Source organism: Mesoplodon bidens (assembly GCF_964165515.1).
Source record: "Mesoplodon bidens genome assembly, contig: HAP1_SCAFFOLD_130, whole genome shotgun sequence".
Classification (NCBI taxonomy): Eukaryota; Metazoa; Chordata; class Mammalia; order Artiodactyla; family Ziphiidae; genus Mesoplodon; species Mesoplodon bidens.
Window position 1 is genome coordinate 1,225,069 of NW_027671513.1, and position 16,793 is coordinate 1,241,861.

Below are 16,793 nucleotides of genomic sequence, written 5' to 3' on the forward strand. Positions count from 1 at the left end.
TTCAATCCAACCCTGTCCCAATGTGGCAACTGAGTCTTCCCGGGGGCACCTGTCTCATATTATCTGAGAACAATTCAGACTGGTCCAGAGAATGACAGAGAAGGGGATCCTCCCAAGGATTTGGGGAATCCTTGATCCAATCATGCCGCTCACCAGGAGACGTTGGGAACCCAGGACATGTCGGGATTGAGGAGATACAAGGTGATGCAGGAAGCTGAGGAGGAGGAGGAGGAGGAGGCGTGAGTGGAGGCGGGGTTCTGCGGAAGAGGAACATAGCCGCTCCCGGTTGGTGGGGAAGGGGCGGGGAGGGCGCGAGTTCTCTGGGGCGGGAGAAGCGGGAGGGGAGGGGCCTCTTAGGGGGCGTGGATTGGAGGAACCGCCTCTAAAAACCGCCTGTAAAGCGCCTGTAAACCGCCTCTAACCGCCTCTAACCGCCTTTAAAAGGGCTGAGCCTCTAAAGACCGCCTGTAAACCGCCTGTAAACCGCCTCTAACCGCCTCTTAAAGGGCGGAGCCTTCCACGAGAGGGTAGAAGCGTCCAAGGGGCGGAGTCAGTGGGGTCAGCCCCGCCCCGCTCCGCCCTGCTCTGCCTTCTCTTTCCAGGATGTGCAGGGGTTGTTTCTACTTTTTCCCCTGGCTGCACATGTGGTGGAGGGAGCGGAGGCGAAGGGCTTGGGATACCGCGCACCCGCCCAGGGCATGGACGAGGCTCAGTCCAGGAGAACCGGTCGCGGGGAAGCCGGGAGCCCCCGCCCCGCCTCATGCCTGTGTCGGGTCCCCACACAGCTCAGCGCACCCTCGGGAGCAGAAGCTGGAGCTTCTGCGGGGCCTGATGAGCTGTTTGTCAAGCGGACTGGGCACTGCTCTCCAGGGCTCCGGTCGCAACATCCCCCACCGCACCCCTGCTGCCGCTGCCTAGCCAGCTGGTGAGTTAAAGATTTAAACCGAAGCCACCGTCCTGCCCTCCTGATTCTGCCGCTGCCGCTGCCATTCGGGCTGGGAGCCATTCTCCATGCCGGCTGTTTCCATATCGACAGGGCCTCTCTCCCTGATAAGGTGTCCATCCGTGTCCAGGCTCCCATTATTCCTAAGGGCCCCTCATCAGAGTCAGGCCTCCCCTTACTACCAGTGATTGCCTTCCACCACCTAAGCCCCCGCCCCACCACACACACACTCGTCTCTGTGAGTGGCCTGTATGGAGGGAGCTAAATAATCCTGGCTTTATCTTCCTCCCAGCCTTGTCCCCACGTCCATAAATCCTCACAATCCCAGCACTCTGCTGCCACCTTCCTCCTAGACAGGACTTTGCCTGGTGCCTGAAGCATCTCCTCCTCCTGGGAGTGGATCAAAAATATTTCAAGCCCATAGTTGTAGGAAGTAGGCTGTGAGAGGAGGGAAAGACTCCTAGAAGCTGCCACCCTTGGCCTGCCATAGGGGAATGACTGAGAACTGTTGGAGGTCTTTCCTACAGTTAACACCCCAGGTTCTGGCTCTTTCAGTTGGATCCCGAGTTGAAAGATACTTGGCATCAGGGACTTCCCTGATGGTCCACTGGATAAGACTCCATGCTCCCACTGCAGGGGGTATGTGTTCTATCCCTGGCTGGGGAATTAAGATACCGCATGCCACATGGCGCAGCCAAAATAAAATTAAAATGTTACTTAGATACTTGGCATCAACCCCCCGAAGTGTAACCTCCCTAGGAGAACCCAAGGGCCACTGCTCCCTACCATTCCTTTCTGTCTTGTCACCGAGTTGGGCTGAAATCGACTAGCTACTGAAGTGATGAAGGGTCAGGGACTCCTAGTGGGTCTGCTTTCAGTTAGGGACTGGCCCCAGCACCAGGGAGGGCGCCACAGAATTAAGTTAAAGGGGCATCACTCTACGATTGGTGTCTCCTGAGAGGTCTCCTCCTCTGATCTCTGTCTCTTGGATCCCTCTAATCAGGTGTGGGAAACACTTGCTCCCCTCCCTCATCTCTAGTTTCCTTGTGTCCCTGGGAGCTCACGAGACCCTCTCCTCAGAAATCCCCTCTCAATTCCCAGGATAGGGAAGGCATGGCAGAAGGGGTTGTTCTAAGCCAGGTTCCCCTCATGCTATCGATAATTCTCTGACTCAGTTTGTGGCACAGGAAAATAATGGGGGAGTGTGACAGTACTGGCTGGGCCAGCAGAGTGAAGCCCTAGAGTCCTGAAATGGGTGATATGGAGATGGACCTGCTTCCAAAGAACTTTCCCTTTAGCCCTGCTTGTCAAAGAGAGGAGTAGGTCTCAGATGAGGGTTATGCAGTCACTGTGATAGGCCTATGGAGACCTTGGTGAGATCTTCCCCAGTCTTACCATGCTACTTGCCATTGTCCTCAGGGAATCTGGGGGACCAGCTTTGTCCTATCTTTCCCACTCGAGTAGACTTAGGACCACAGAGAAGAGGTGGGAGTAAGGGAAAGAGGAAGCCCCCCAACCATATTGCTCTGACCTCTAATCCTGAACCAAGCACTGAGCCCTAGCCCTAGCCTTAAACCTCATGTTCCTGGAGCATTGGGATGAAAAGGGCATGGATCATTGTGATGACAAGTTTCATGTAGCATTTTGATGAAAAGAGACCCGGATCATTGTGTTGTCAGGGGTCATGGAGTGTTGTGATGACGGGTTCATGGAGCATTGTGATGAGAATATCATGGAGCATTGGGTTGAAAATATTCATGGAGTATTGTTATGACAGTGGTCATGGAGCATTGTGATGACAAGGGAAAGGAGCATTGTGATGACAAGGTCCTGGAGCATAGTGATGAGAAAACCATGGAGCCTTGTGAAGAAAAGTCTCATGGAGCATTCTGATGAAAATGGGCATGGAACATTTTGATTACCGGGGTCTAGGAGCATTGTGATGACAAGGGCATGGAGCATTGTGATGAGAAGGCCACGGAGCATTCTGATGACATGTGTCATGGAGATTCGTGATGACAAATGCATATAGCATTGTGATTACAGGTCTCTTGTAGCATTGAGGTGAAAAGGGCATGGATCATTCTGATGAAAAACACATGAAGCCTTGTCATGACAGTGTTCAAGAAGCTTACTGACGACAAGTGTCAGGGAGCATTGTGATGACAAGAGTACTGAGCATTGTGATGACAAAGGACATGGGCCATTGTGATGAGAAGACCATGGATAATTGTGATGACGAGCGTCATGGGGCGTTGTGATGAAAAGTGTTATGGAACATTGTGACCACAAGGGTTTGGAGCATTGTGATGACAGAGGTCATGGAGCATTTTGATTTCATTGTGATGACAATAGCATGAAGCATTATGATGATGGATATGGTGCACTGTGATGACAGGGTTCATGGATCATTGAGATGAAAAGGGGCATGGAGCATTGTGATTAGAGGGGTCTTGGTGCATTGTGATGACAAGGGCATGGAGCATTGTGATGAGAAGGCCATGGAGCATTCTGATGACATCCGTCTTGGAGTTGAGTGATGAGAAGGGCATGGAGCATTGTGACTACAGGGTTCTTGGAGCATGGTGAATACAAGGGTCATGGAGCCTTGTGATGACAAGGCCATGGAACATTGTGATGACAGGGGTCATGGAGCATTGTGATGATAAGGGCATGGAGCATAGGTCTGACAAGTTTCATGGAGTATTGTGATGACAGTGGGCATGGTGCATTGTGATGTAAAGGGCATGGAGCATTGTGATGACAAGATCATGAAGTATTGTGAAGACAGGTGTCAGGGAGCATTGTGATGACATATGTCATGGTCCATTGTGAGGACAATGGCATGTAGCAATGTGATGCCAAGTGTCATGTAGGATTGTGATGACAAACTTAATGAAGCATTGTGATTTCAAGGGCTTGGAGCATTGTGATGACAAGGGTCATGGAACATTGTGATGACAAGGGCATGGAGCATTGTGATGACAAGGGCCATTGAGAATTTTGATCACACTTTTGTGAAGCATTGTGATGACAAGCGCATGGAGCTTGCTATGACAGCCATCATGGAGCATTGCGATGACAATTGCATGGAGAATTGTGATGACAAGAGCATGTAACATTGTGATGAGAAATGTCATGGAGCATTGTGATGACAAGGACGTGGAGAATTGTGATGACAATGGACATGGAACATTGTGCTGATCAGGGCATGGAGCATTGTGATGGCAAGACCGTGGAGCATTGTGATGAGAAGGCCATGGATAATTGTGATGATGAGCATCATGGAGAACTGTAATGACAATGGGCATGGAGCATTGTGATGACAGGGGTCATGGAGCATTGTTATGACAGGGGACATGGAGCATTGTGATGACAAGGGTCATGTAGCATTGTGATGCCAATCTTGTGGAGTATTGTGATGACAATGGCATGGAGCATTGTGATGAAAGGGGCATGGAGCATTGTGATGAAAAAGGCATGGAGCCTTTTCATGGCAGGTGTCATGGAGCATTCTGCGACAAGTGTCAGGGAGCATTGTGATGAAAAGTGTATTGAGCATTGTGATGACAAACGTCATGGAGCATTGTGATGAAAGTCATCATGGAGCATTGTGATGACAAGTGTTATGGAACATTGCGATCACAAGCGTTTGGAGCATTGTGATGACAGAAGTCATGGATCATTTTGATTTCAGGGAGCATGGAACATTGTGATGACAAGGGCATGAAGCAATGTGGTCCCCAGGTTCAGGGAGGATTGTGATGACAAGCGCATGAAGCATAGTGATGACAAGGTCATGTAGCATTTTGCTGACAAAGGCATGGAGCATTGTGCTGACAAGGGCCATGGAGCAATGTGATGACCAGCGTCACAGAGCATTTTGTTTACAGGCGTCATGGAGCTTTGGGATGACAAGGGGATGGATCATTGTGATGACAAGGGTCATGGAGCATTTTGCTGACAAGAGTCCCGGATCACTCTGTTGTCAGGGGTCATGGAGTGTTGTGATGACAGTGGTCATGGAGCATTGTGATGACAGGGGTAATGGAGCATAGTGATGACAAGGGAATGGAGCATTGTGATGACAAGGTCCTGGAGCATTGTGATGAGAAGACCATGGAGCCTTGTGATGACAAGGCTCATAGAGCATTCTGAAGAAAATGGGCATGGAGAATTTTGATTACAGGGGTCATGGAGCATGGTGATGAAAAGGGCATGGAGCATTGTGATGAGAAGGCCATGGAGCATTCTGATGACATTAGTCATGGAACTTTGTGATGACAAGGGCATGGAGCATTGTGATTACAGGGGTTTGGAGCATTGTGATGAAAAGTGTCATGGAGCCTTGTGATGACAAGGCCGTGGAAAATTGTGATGGCAGTGGTCATGGAGCATTGTTATGACAGGGGTAATGGAGCATCGTGATGACAAGGGCATGGAGCATAGTTCTGAAAATTTTCATGGATTATTGTGCTGAGAGTCGGCATGGTGCATTGTGATGACTAGGGCACGGAACATTGTGATACATGTGTCACGGAGGATTGTAATGACAAGGGCGTGGGGCATTGTGATGAGCAGGTCATCGAACACTGTGATGACAAGCGTCATGGAGCTTTGTGATGACAAGGGCATGGAGCAATATGATGAGAGGGTTCATGGAGCATTGTGATGACAATGGCATGGAGCATTGTGATGCCAAGGGTCATGGAGTTTGTGATGACAAAGATCATGGAGCATTTTGATGAGAAGGTCGTGGTGCAATGTGATGAGAATGGCAGGGAGCATTGTGATGACAGGGTCATGGAGCAATTTGATGAAAAGTGTCATGGAACATGTTGATGACAGTGGTTATGTAACATTGTGATGAAAAGGGTCATGGAGCCTTTGATGACAGGGGTTATGGAACATTTTGATGTCAGGGGTCATGGAGCATTGTGATGATAAGGGCATGTATCATTCTGATGAGAGGGGTCATGGAACATTGTGATGACAGAGGTGAGGGAGTATTGTGATGACTAGTGATGGAACATTGTGGTATCAGTTGTGAGAGAGCATTTTGATGAGAAGTGCATGGAGCATTGTGATGAAAAGATTTATGGAGCATTGTGGTGACAAGGTTGTGGAGCATTGTGATGACTAGCGCATGGCACATTGTGATGACATGGGTCAAGGAACATTGTGCTGACAAGCGCATGGAACATTGTGATGACAAGGGTCATGGAGCATTGTACTGACAAAAGAATGGAGCATTGTGATGACAAGAGCCTGAAGCAATGTGATCCCACGGTTCATGGAGGATTGTGATGAGAAGAGCATGGAACCTTGTGATGACAAGGTCATTTAGCATTTTGCTGACAAAGGCATAGAGCATTGTGATGGCAACGGTCATGGAGAACTGTGATGGTAAGCGACATGGAGCATTGTGATTACAGGGTTCATCGAGCATTGGGATGAGAAGGGCATGGATCATTGTGATGACAAGTGTTATGGAGCATTTTGATGACGAGAGTCCCGGATCATTGTGTTGTCAGGGGTCATGGAGTGTTGTGATGACAGGTGTTATGGAGCATTGTGATGAGAATGTCATGGATAATTTGGCTGAAAGTGTTCATGGAGTATTGTGATGACAGGGGTCATGGAGCTTTGTGAAGACAAGGGCATGGAACATTGTAATTACAGTAGTCTTGGAGAAATGTGATGACAAGGGTCATGGAGCCTTGTGATGACAAGGCCGTGGAACATTCTGATGGCAGGGTTCATGGAGCATTGTTATGACAGTTGTAATGGAGCATTGTGAGGACAAGGCCATGAACCATTTGTCTGAGAAGTTGCATGGATTATTGTGATGAGAGTGGGCATGGAGCATTGTGATGACAAGGTCATGGAGCATTGTGTTGACAGGGGTCATGGAACATTGTGATGAAAGGGGTGAGGGAGTATTGTGATGACTAGTGATGGAACACTTTGATATCAGTGGTGAGAGAGCATTTTGATGAGAAGTGCATTGAGCATTGTGATGACGAGATTTATGGAGCATTGCGATGACAAAGTTGTGGAGCATTGTGATGACAAGTGCATGGCTCATTGTGCTTACAGGGGTCTTGGAGCATTGTGATGACAAGGGTCATGGAGGCTTGTGATGACAAGGCCTTGGAACGTTGTGATGGCAGGGGTCATGGAGCATTGTTACGACAGGGGTAATGGAGCATTGTGATGACAAGGGTTTGGAGCATTGTGATGACAAGTGTCTTGGAGCATTGTGATGACAAAGGTCATGAAGCATTGTGATGACTGGAGTCACAGAGCATTGTGATGACAAGGGTATGGAGCAATGTGATGACACGGGCATGGAGCATTGGTCTGAAAAGTTTCATGGATTACAGTGATGACAGTGGGAACGGAGAATTGTGATGAAAAGGGCATGGAGCATGGTGATGAAAAAGTCATGGAGCCTTTTCATGACAGGGTTCAAGGAGCATTCTGACGAAAATTGTCAGGTAGCATTGTGATGACAAGTGTATTGAGCACTGTGATGACAAAGGTCATGGAACATTGTGATGACAAGGTCAAGGAGTATTATGATGACAGACATCATGGAGCGTTGTGATGAAAAGTGTTATGGAACATTGTGATCACAAGAGTTTGGAGAATTGTGATGACAAAGGTCATGGATCATTTTGATTTCAAGCAAGATGGAGCATTGTGATGACAAGGGCAGGAAACAATGTGATCCTAAGGTTCATGGAGGATTGTTATGACAAGCGCATGGAGCATTGTGATGACAAGGTCATGTAGCATTTTGCTGAGAAAGGCATGGAGCATTGTGATGACAAATGTCACGAAGCCCTGTGATGATAAGTGTCAGGGAGCATTGTGATTACAGGGGTCATGGAGCACTGGGATGACAAGGGCATGGATCACTGTGATGACAAGGGTCATGGAGCATTTTGATGAAAAGAATCCCGGATCATTGTGTGGTCAGGGGTCATGGAACACTGTGTTGACAGTGGTCATGGAACATTGTGATGACAAGGGCATGGATCATTGTGATGAGAAGTGTCATGGAGCATTGTGATGACAAGGATGTGGAGAATTGTGATGACAAAGGACATGGAGCATTGTGATTACCAGGGCATGGAGCATTGTGATGGCAAGACCGTGGAGTTTTGTGATTAGAAGACCATGGATTATTGTGATGAAGAGCGTCAAGGAGCACTGTAATGACACGAGGCATGGAGCATTGTAATGATGGGTGTCATGGAGCATTGTGATGCCAGGGGCCATGGAGAATAGTGATACAAAGGGTCATGGAACATTCTGATGAACAGCTTGTGGAGTATTGTGATGACAATGGCATGGAGCATTGTGATGAATATGGCATGAAACACTGTGATGAAAAAGGTATGGAGACTTTTCATGACAGGTTTCAAGGAGCATTCTGATGCCAAGTGTCAGGGAGCATTGTGATGACAAGTGTATTGAGCATTGTGATGACAAAGGTCATGGAGTATTGTGATGACAAGGGCAAGGAGTATTGTGATGACAGGATTCATGGAGTGTTGTGATGACAAGTATTATGGAAAACTGTGATCACAAGTGTTTGAGGCATTGTGATGACAGATGTTATTGATCATTTTGATTTCAAGGAGCATGGAGCATTGTGATGACAAGGCCATGAAGCAATGTGATCCCAAGGTTCATGGAGGATTGTGATGACAAGTGCATGGAGCATAGAGATGACAAGGTCATGTTGCATTTTGCTGACAAAGAAATGGAGAATTGTGATGACAACGGAATGGAGCATTCTGATAACAATGTCCAGGAGCATTGTGATGATAAGACCATGGAACCTTGTGATTACAAGTCTCATAGAGCATTCTAATGAAAAGGGGCATGGAGCATTGTGATTACAGGGGTCTTGGAGCATTGTGATCAAAAGGGCATGGATAATTGTGATGAAAATGGCATGGAGCCTTGTCATGACAGCGTTCAAGGAGCATACTGACGAAAAGTGGCAGGGAGCATTGTGATGACAAGTGTATTGAGCATTGTGATGACAAAGGTCATGGAGCATTGTGATGAGAAGACCATGGATAATTGTGATGACGAGCGTCATGGGGCGTTGTGATGACAAGTGCTTTGGAACATTGTGATCACTAGTGTTTGGAGCATTGGGATGACAGAGGTCCTGGAGCATTTTGATTTTATTTTGATGACAATAGCAAGAATCATTATGATGATGGGCATGGTGCATTGTGATGACAGGTTTCATGAAGCATTGAGATGAAAAGGGGCATGGAGCATTGTGATTACAAGGGTCTTGGTTTATTCTGATGACAAGGGCATGGATCATTGTGATCAGAAGGCCATGGAGCATTCTGATGACATCCGTTATGTAGCTTTGTGATGACAAGGGCATGGAACATTTTGATTACAGGGGTCTTGGAGCATTGTGATGACAAGGCCGTGGAACATTGTGATGGTAGCGGTCATGGAGCATTGTTACAACAGGGTTAATGGAGCATTGTGATGACAAGTTTATGGAGCATTGTGATGAGAAGACCATTGATAATTGTGATGATGAGCGTCATTGGGCATTGTGATGACAAGTGTTATGGAACACTGTGATCACTATGGTTTGGAGCATGGTAATGACAGAGGTCATGGAGCATATTTATTTCATTTTGATGACAATAGCATGAAACATTATGATGATGGGCACGGTGCATTGTGATTACAGGGGTCTTGGAGCATGGAGATGATAAGGGTCAACGAGCCTTGTGATGTCATGGCTGTGGAACACGGTGATGGCAGGGGTCAAGGAGCATTGTGATGATAAGAGCATATAGCACTGTGATGACTGGGGTCATGGAACATTGTGATGACAGGTGTGATGGAATATTGTAGTGACTAATGTTGGAACATTGTGATGACATATGTCATGGTCCATTGTGATGACTAAAGTAATGGAGCATTGTGATGACAAGCAGATGGCGCATTGTGATGACATGGGTCATGGAGCATTGTGCTGACAACGCATGGAGCATTGTGATGACATGTCATGGAGCATTGTGCTGATAAAGGCATGGGGCATTGTGATGAGAAGGGTCATAGAGCATTGTGATGAAAAGTTCATGGAGCATTGTGGTGACAACAGTCACAGAGCCTTGTTATGACGAGGGCATGGACAATTTTGATGCCAAAGTCATGAGGCATTGTAATGACTGCAGTCACGGAGCATTGTGATTACAGGGGTCATGGAGCATTTTGATGACAAGGGCATGGAGCATTGTGATGATAGGGGCATGGAGCATAGGTCTGACAAGTTTCATGGACTATTGCGATGACAGTGGGCACTGCGCATTGTGATGACAAGGGCATTGAGCATTGTGATGACAAGGGCATGGAGCATTGTGATGACAAGGTCATGGAATATTGTGAAGACAGGTGTCAGGGAGCATTTTGATGACATATGTCATGGTCCATTGTGATGACAATGGCATGGAGCATTGTGATGCCAAGTGTCATGGAGGATTGTCATGACAAAGGTAATGGAGCATTGTGATGACAAGGGTTATGGAGAATAGTTCTGATAAAGGCATGGAGCATTGTGATGACAAGGGTCATTGAGAATTTTGATGACAAGGCCGTGAAGCATTGTGATGAGAAGTGCATGGAGCTTGCTATGACAGGGTTCATGGAGCATTGCGATGACAAGTGCATGGAGAATTGTGATGACAAGAGCATGTAACATTGTGATGAGAAATGTCATGTAGCATTGTTATGAGGAGGACGTGGAGAAATGTGATGACAAGGGACTTGGAGCATTGTGATGATCAGGGAATGGATCATTGTGATGGCAAGACCGTGGAGCATAGTGATGAGAAGTCCATGGATTATGTTGATGACGAGTGTCATGGAGCACTCTAATTCCAAGAGCCATGAAGCATTGTGATTACAGGTGTCATGGAGCATTGTGATGACAGGAGTCATGGAGCATTGTGATGACAAGTGTCATGGAGCATTGTGATGACAAGCTTGTGGAGTATTGTGATGACATTTGGATGGAGCATTGTGATGAAAAAGGCATGGAGTCTTTTTATGAGAGACTTCAAGAAGCATTCTTTCGACAAATGTCAGGGAGCATTGTGATGACCAGTGTATTAAGCATTGTGATGACACTGGTCATGGCGCATTGTGATGACAAGGGCATGGAGTATTGTGATGACAGGCATCATGAAGCGTTGTGATGAAAAGTGTTATGGAACATTGTGATCACAAGCATTTAGAGCGTTGTGATGAAAGTGGTCATGGATCATTTTGATTTCAAAGAGCATGGAACATTGTGATGCCAAGATCATGAAGCAATGTGATCCCAGGGTTCATGGAAGATTGTGATGACAAGCGTATGGAGCTTTGTGGTGACAAGGTCTTGTAGCATTTTGCTGAAAAAGGCATGGAGCATTGTGATTACAGGAGTCTTGGAGCATTGTGATGAAAAGGGCATGGATCATTGTGATGAAAAAGGCATGGAGCATTGTCATGACATGGTTCAAGTGCATACTGATGGCAAGTGTCAGGGAGCATTGTGATGACAAGTGTATAGTGCATTGTGATGACAAAGGTCATGGAGCATTGTGATGACAAGGGCATGGAGTATTGTGATGACAGGCATCATGGAGCATTGTGATGACAAGTGTTATGGAACATTGTGATCACAAGTGTTTGGATAATTGTGATGACAGATTTCATGGATCATTTTGATTTCAAGGAGCATGGAGCATTGTGATGACAAGGGCATGAATCAATGTGATCCCAAGGTTCATGGAGGATTGTGATGACAAGTGCATGGAGCATTGTGATGACAAGATCATGGAGCATTTTTCTGACAAAGGCATGGAGCATTGTGATGACAAGCGTCATGGGGAAGTGTTATGACAAGGCCATGGAATATTGTGATGCCAGGGGTCATGGAGCATTTTTATGACAGGTGCAATGGAGCATTGTGATGACAAGAGCATGGAACATTGGTCTGAAAAGTTTCATGGATTAGTGTGATGAGAGTGGGCATGGAGCACTGTGATGACAAGGGCACGGAACACTGTGATACATGGGTCATGGAGCATTGTAATGAGAAAGCCATGAAGCATTGTGATGAGAAGTGCATCAAGCATTGTGATGACACGCGTCATGGAGCTTTGTGATGAAAAGGGCATGGAGCAATGTGATAAGAGGGTTCATGGAGCATTGTGATGACAATGGCATGGAGCATTGTGATGCCAAGGGTCATGGAGGTTTCTGATGACAAAGGTCATGGAGCATTTGATGACAAGTGTGTGGTGCACTGTTATGAGAAGGGCAGGGAGCATTGTGATGACAGGGTCATGGAGCAATTTGGTGAAAAATGTCATGGAATATTTTGATGACAAGTGTTATGGAACATTAAGTGGTCAGGTGTGATGGAGCATTGTGATGATAAGGGCATGTAGCATTGTGATGACAGGGGTCATGGAGCTTTGTGATCACAAGGGCATGGAGCATTGTCATTACAGGGGTCTTGGAGCATTGTGATGAAAAGGGCATGGATCAATGTGATGAAATAACACAGAGCCTTGTCATGACAGGGTTCAAGGAGCATACTGATGACAAGTGTCAGGGAGCATTGTGATGACAAGTGTATTGAGCATTGTGATGACAAAGACATGGAGCATTGTGATGAGAAGACCATGGATAACTGTGATGAGGAGAATCATGGGGCGTTGTGATGACAAGTGTTATGGAACATTGTGATCACAAGGGTTTGGAGCATTATGATGACAGAGGTCTTGGTGCATTTTGATTTCATTGTGATGGCAATAGCATGAAGCATTATGATGAAGGGCATGGTGCATTGTGATTACAGGGTTCATGGAGCATTGAGATCAAAAGCGGCATGGAGCTTTGTGATTACAGGGGTCTTGAAGCATTGTGATGACAAGGACATGGAGCATTGTGATGAGAAATCCATGGAGCATACTGATGACATGCGTCATGGAGCTTTGTGATGATAAGGGCATGGAGCATTGTGATAACAGGGGTCTTGGAGCATTGTGATGACAAGGGTCATGGAACCTTGTGATGACAAGTTTGTGGAACATTGTGATGTCAGGGGTCATGGAGCATAAGTCTGAAATGTTTCATGGATTATTATGATGAGCGTGGACATGGAACATTGTGATGAAAAGGCCACGGAACACTGTGATACATGGGTCATGGAGGATTGTAATGACAAAGCCATGGAGTATTTTGATGAGAAGATCATCGAGCATTGTGATGACAAGCGTCATGGAGCATTGTGATGCCAAGGGTCATGGAGCTTTGTGATGACAAAGGTTATGGAGCATTTTGATGACAAGGGCGTTGTGCATTGTGATGAGAAGGGCACGAAGCATTGTGATGACAGGATCAAGGAGCAATTTGATGAAAAGTGTCAAGGCATATTTTGATGACAGAGGTTATGGAACATTGTGATGTCAGGGGTCATGGAGCATTGTGAGGTTAAGGGCATGTAGCATTGTGATGACAGGGGTCATGGAACATTGTGATGACAGGGGTGAGGGATTATTGTGATGACTAGTGATGGAACCTTGTGATATCAGTTGTCAGAGAGCATTTTGATGAGAAGTGAATGGAGCATTGTGATGACAAATTTTATGGAGCATTGTGATGACAATGTTGTAGAGCATTGTGTTGACAAGCGCATGGCTTATTGTGATGACATGTGTCATGGAGCATTTTGCTGACATGGGCATGGAGCATTGTGATGACAAGTGTCACGGAGCATTGTGCTGACACAGGAATGGAGCATTGTGATGACATGGGTCAAGGAGCTTTGTGATGAAAATTTCATGGAGCATTGTGGTGACAAATGTCACAGAGCCTTGTGATGACGAGGGCATGGACCATTGTGATGACAAAAGTCATGAAGCATTGTGATGACTGGAGTCACGGAACATTGTGATGACAGCGGTCATGGAGCATTGTGAAGACAAGGGCATGGAGTATTGTGATGACAAGGTCATGGAATATTGTGAAGACAGTTGTCAGGGAGCATTGTGATGACATATGTCATGCTCCATTGTGATGACAATGGAATGGAGCATTGTGATGCCAAGTGTCATGGAGGATTGTGATGCCAAATGTTATGGAGCATTGTGATGACAAGGGCTTCGAGCAATGTGATGCGTATGCTACGGAGCCTTCTGATGACATCCGTCATGGAGCTTTGTGATGAAAAGGGCATGGACAATTGTGATTACAGGTGTCTTGGAGCATTGTGATGACAAGACCATGGAACATTGTGATGGCAGGGATCATGGAGCATTGTTATAAGACGGGTAATGGAGCATTGTGATGACAAGGGCATGGATCATTGGTCTGAAATGTTTCTTGGATTATTTTGATGAGAGTGGGCATGGAGCATTGTGATGACAAGGGCACGGATCACTGTGATACATGAGTCAGGGAGGATTGTAATGACAAGGGCGTGGAGAATTGTGATGAGAAGTGAATCGAGCATTTTGATGACAAGCGTCATGGAGCATTGTGATGACAACGGCATTGAGCAATGTGATGAGAGGGTTCGTGGAGCATTGTGATGACAAGGCCGTGGAACATTGTGATGTCAGGGGTCATGGAGCATAAGTCTGAAATGTTTCATGGATTATTATGATGAGCGTGGACATGGAGCATTGTGATGAAAAGGCCACGGAACACTGTGATACATGGGTCATGGAGGATTGTAATGACAAAGCCATGGAGTATTTTGATGAGAAGGGCATCGAGCATTGTGATGACAAGCGTCATGGAGCATTGTGATGCCAAGGGTCATGGAGCTTTGTGATGACAAAGGTTATGGAGCATTTTGATGACAAGGGCGTTGTGCATTGTGATGAGAAGGGCACGAAGCATTGTGATGACAGGATCAAGGAGCAATTTGATGAAAAGTGTCAAGGCATATTTTGATGACAGAGGTTATGGAACACTGTGATGTCAGGGGTCATGGAGCATTGTGAGGTTAAGGGCATGTAGCATTGTGATGACAGGGGTCATGGAGCATTGAGATGAAAAGTGGCATGGAGCTTTGTGATTACAGCCTTCTTGAAGCATTGTGATGACAAGGGCATGGAGCATTGTGATGAGAAAGCCATGGAGCATACTGATGACATGCGTCATGGAGCTTAGTGATGAAAAGGACATGGAGCATTGTGATTACAGGGGTCTTGTAGCATTGTGATGACAAGTGTCATGGAGCCTTGTGATGACAAGACTGTGGAACATTGTAATGGCAGGGATCATGGAGCATTGTTATGACAGTGGTAATGGAGCATTGTGATGACAAGGGCATGGATCATTGGTCTGAAATGTTTCATGGATTATTTTGATGAGAGTGGGCATGGAGCATTGTGATGACAAGGGCACGGATCACTGTGATACATGAGTCAGGGAGGATTGTAGTGAGAAGAGCGTGGAGAATTGTGATGAGAAGTGAATCGAGCATTTTGATGACAATCGTCATGGAGCATTGTGATGACAATGACATTGAGCAATGTGATGAGAGGGTTCATGGAGCTTTGTGATGACAATAGCATGGAGCATTGTGATGCCAAGGATCAAGGAGCTTTGTGATGACAAATGTCATGGAGCATTTTGATGACAAGGGCGTGGTGCATTGTGATGAGAAGGGCATGGAGCTTGCTATGACAGGGGTCATGGAGCATTGCGATGACAAGTGCATGGAGAATTGTGATGACAAGAGCATGTAACATTGCGATGAGAAATGTCATGTAGCATTGTTATGAGGAGGACGTGGAGACATGTGATGACAAGGGACTTGGAGCATTGTGATGATCAGGGAATGGATCACTGTGATGGCAAGACGGTGGAGCATAGTGATGAGAAGTCCATGGATTATGTTGATGACGAGTGTCATGGAGCACTCTAATTACAAGAACCATGGAGCATTGTGATTACAGGTGTCATGGAGCACTGTGATGACAGGAGTCATGGAGCATTGTGATGACAAGTGTCATGGAGCATTGTGATGACAAGCTTGTGGAGTATTGTGATGACATTTGGATGGAGCATTGTGATGAAAAAGGCATGGAGTCTTTATATGAGAGTGTTCAAGGAGCATTCTGACGACAAATGTCATGGAGCATTGTGATGAAAAGTGTATTGAGCATTGTGATGACAATGGCCATGGCACATTGTGATGACAAGGGCATGGAGTCTTGTGATGACAGGCATCATGGAGCGTTGTGATGACAAGTGTTATGGAACATTGTGATCACAAGCATTTAGAGCATTGTGATGAAAGTGTTCATGGATCATTTTGATTTCAAAGAGCATGGAGCATTGTGATGCCAAGATCATGAAGCAATGTGATCCCAAGGTTCATGGAGGTTTGTGATGACAAGCGCATGGAACACTGTGGTGACAAGGTCTTGTAGCATTTTGCTGAAAAAGGCATGGAGCATTGTGATTACAGGAGTCTTGGAGCATTGTGATGAAAAGGGCATGGATCATTGTGATGAAAAAGGCACGGAGCATTGTCATGACACGGTTCAAGTGTGTACTGATGGCAAGTGCCAGGGAGCACTGTGATGACAAGTGTATAGTGCATTGTGATGACAAAGGTCATGGAGCATTGTGATGACAAGGGCATGGAGTATTGCGATGACAGGCATCATGGAGCATTGTGATGACAAGTCTTATGGAACAGTGTGATCACAAGGGTTTGTATCATTATGATGACAGATTTCATGGATCATTTTGATTCCAAGGAGCATGGAGCATTGTGATGACA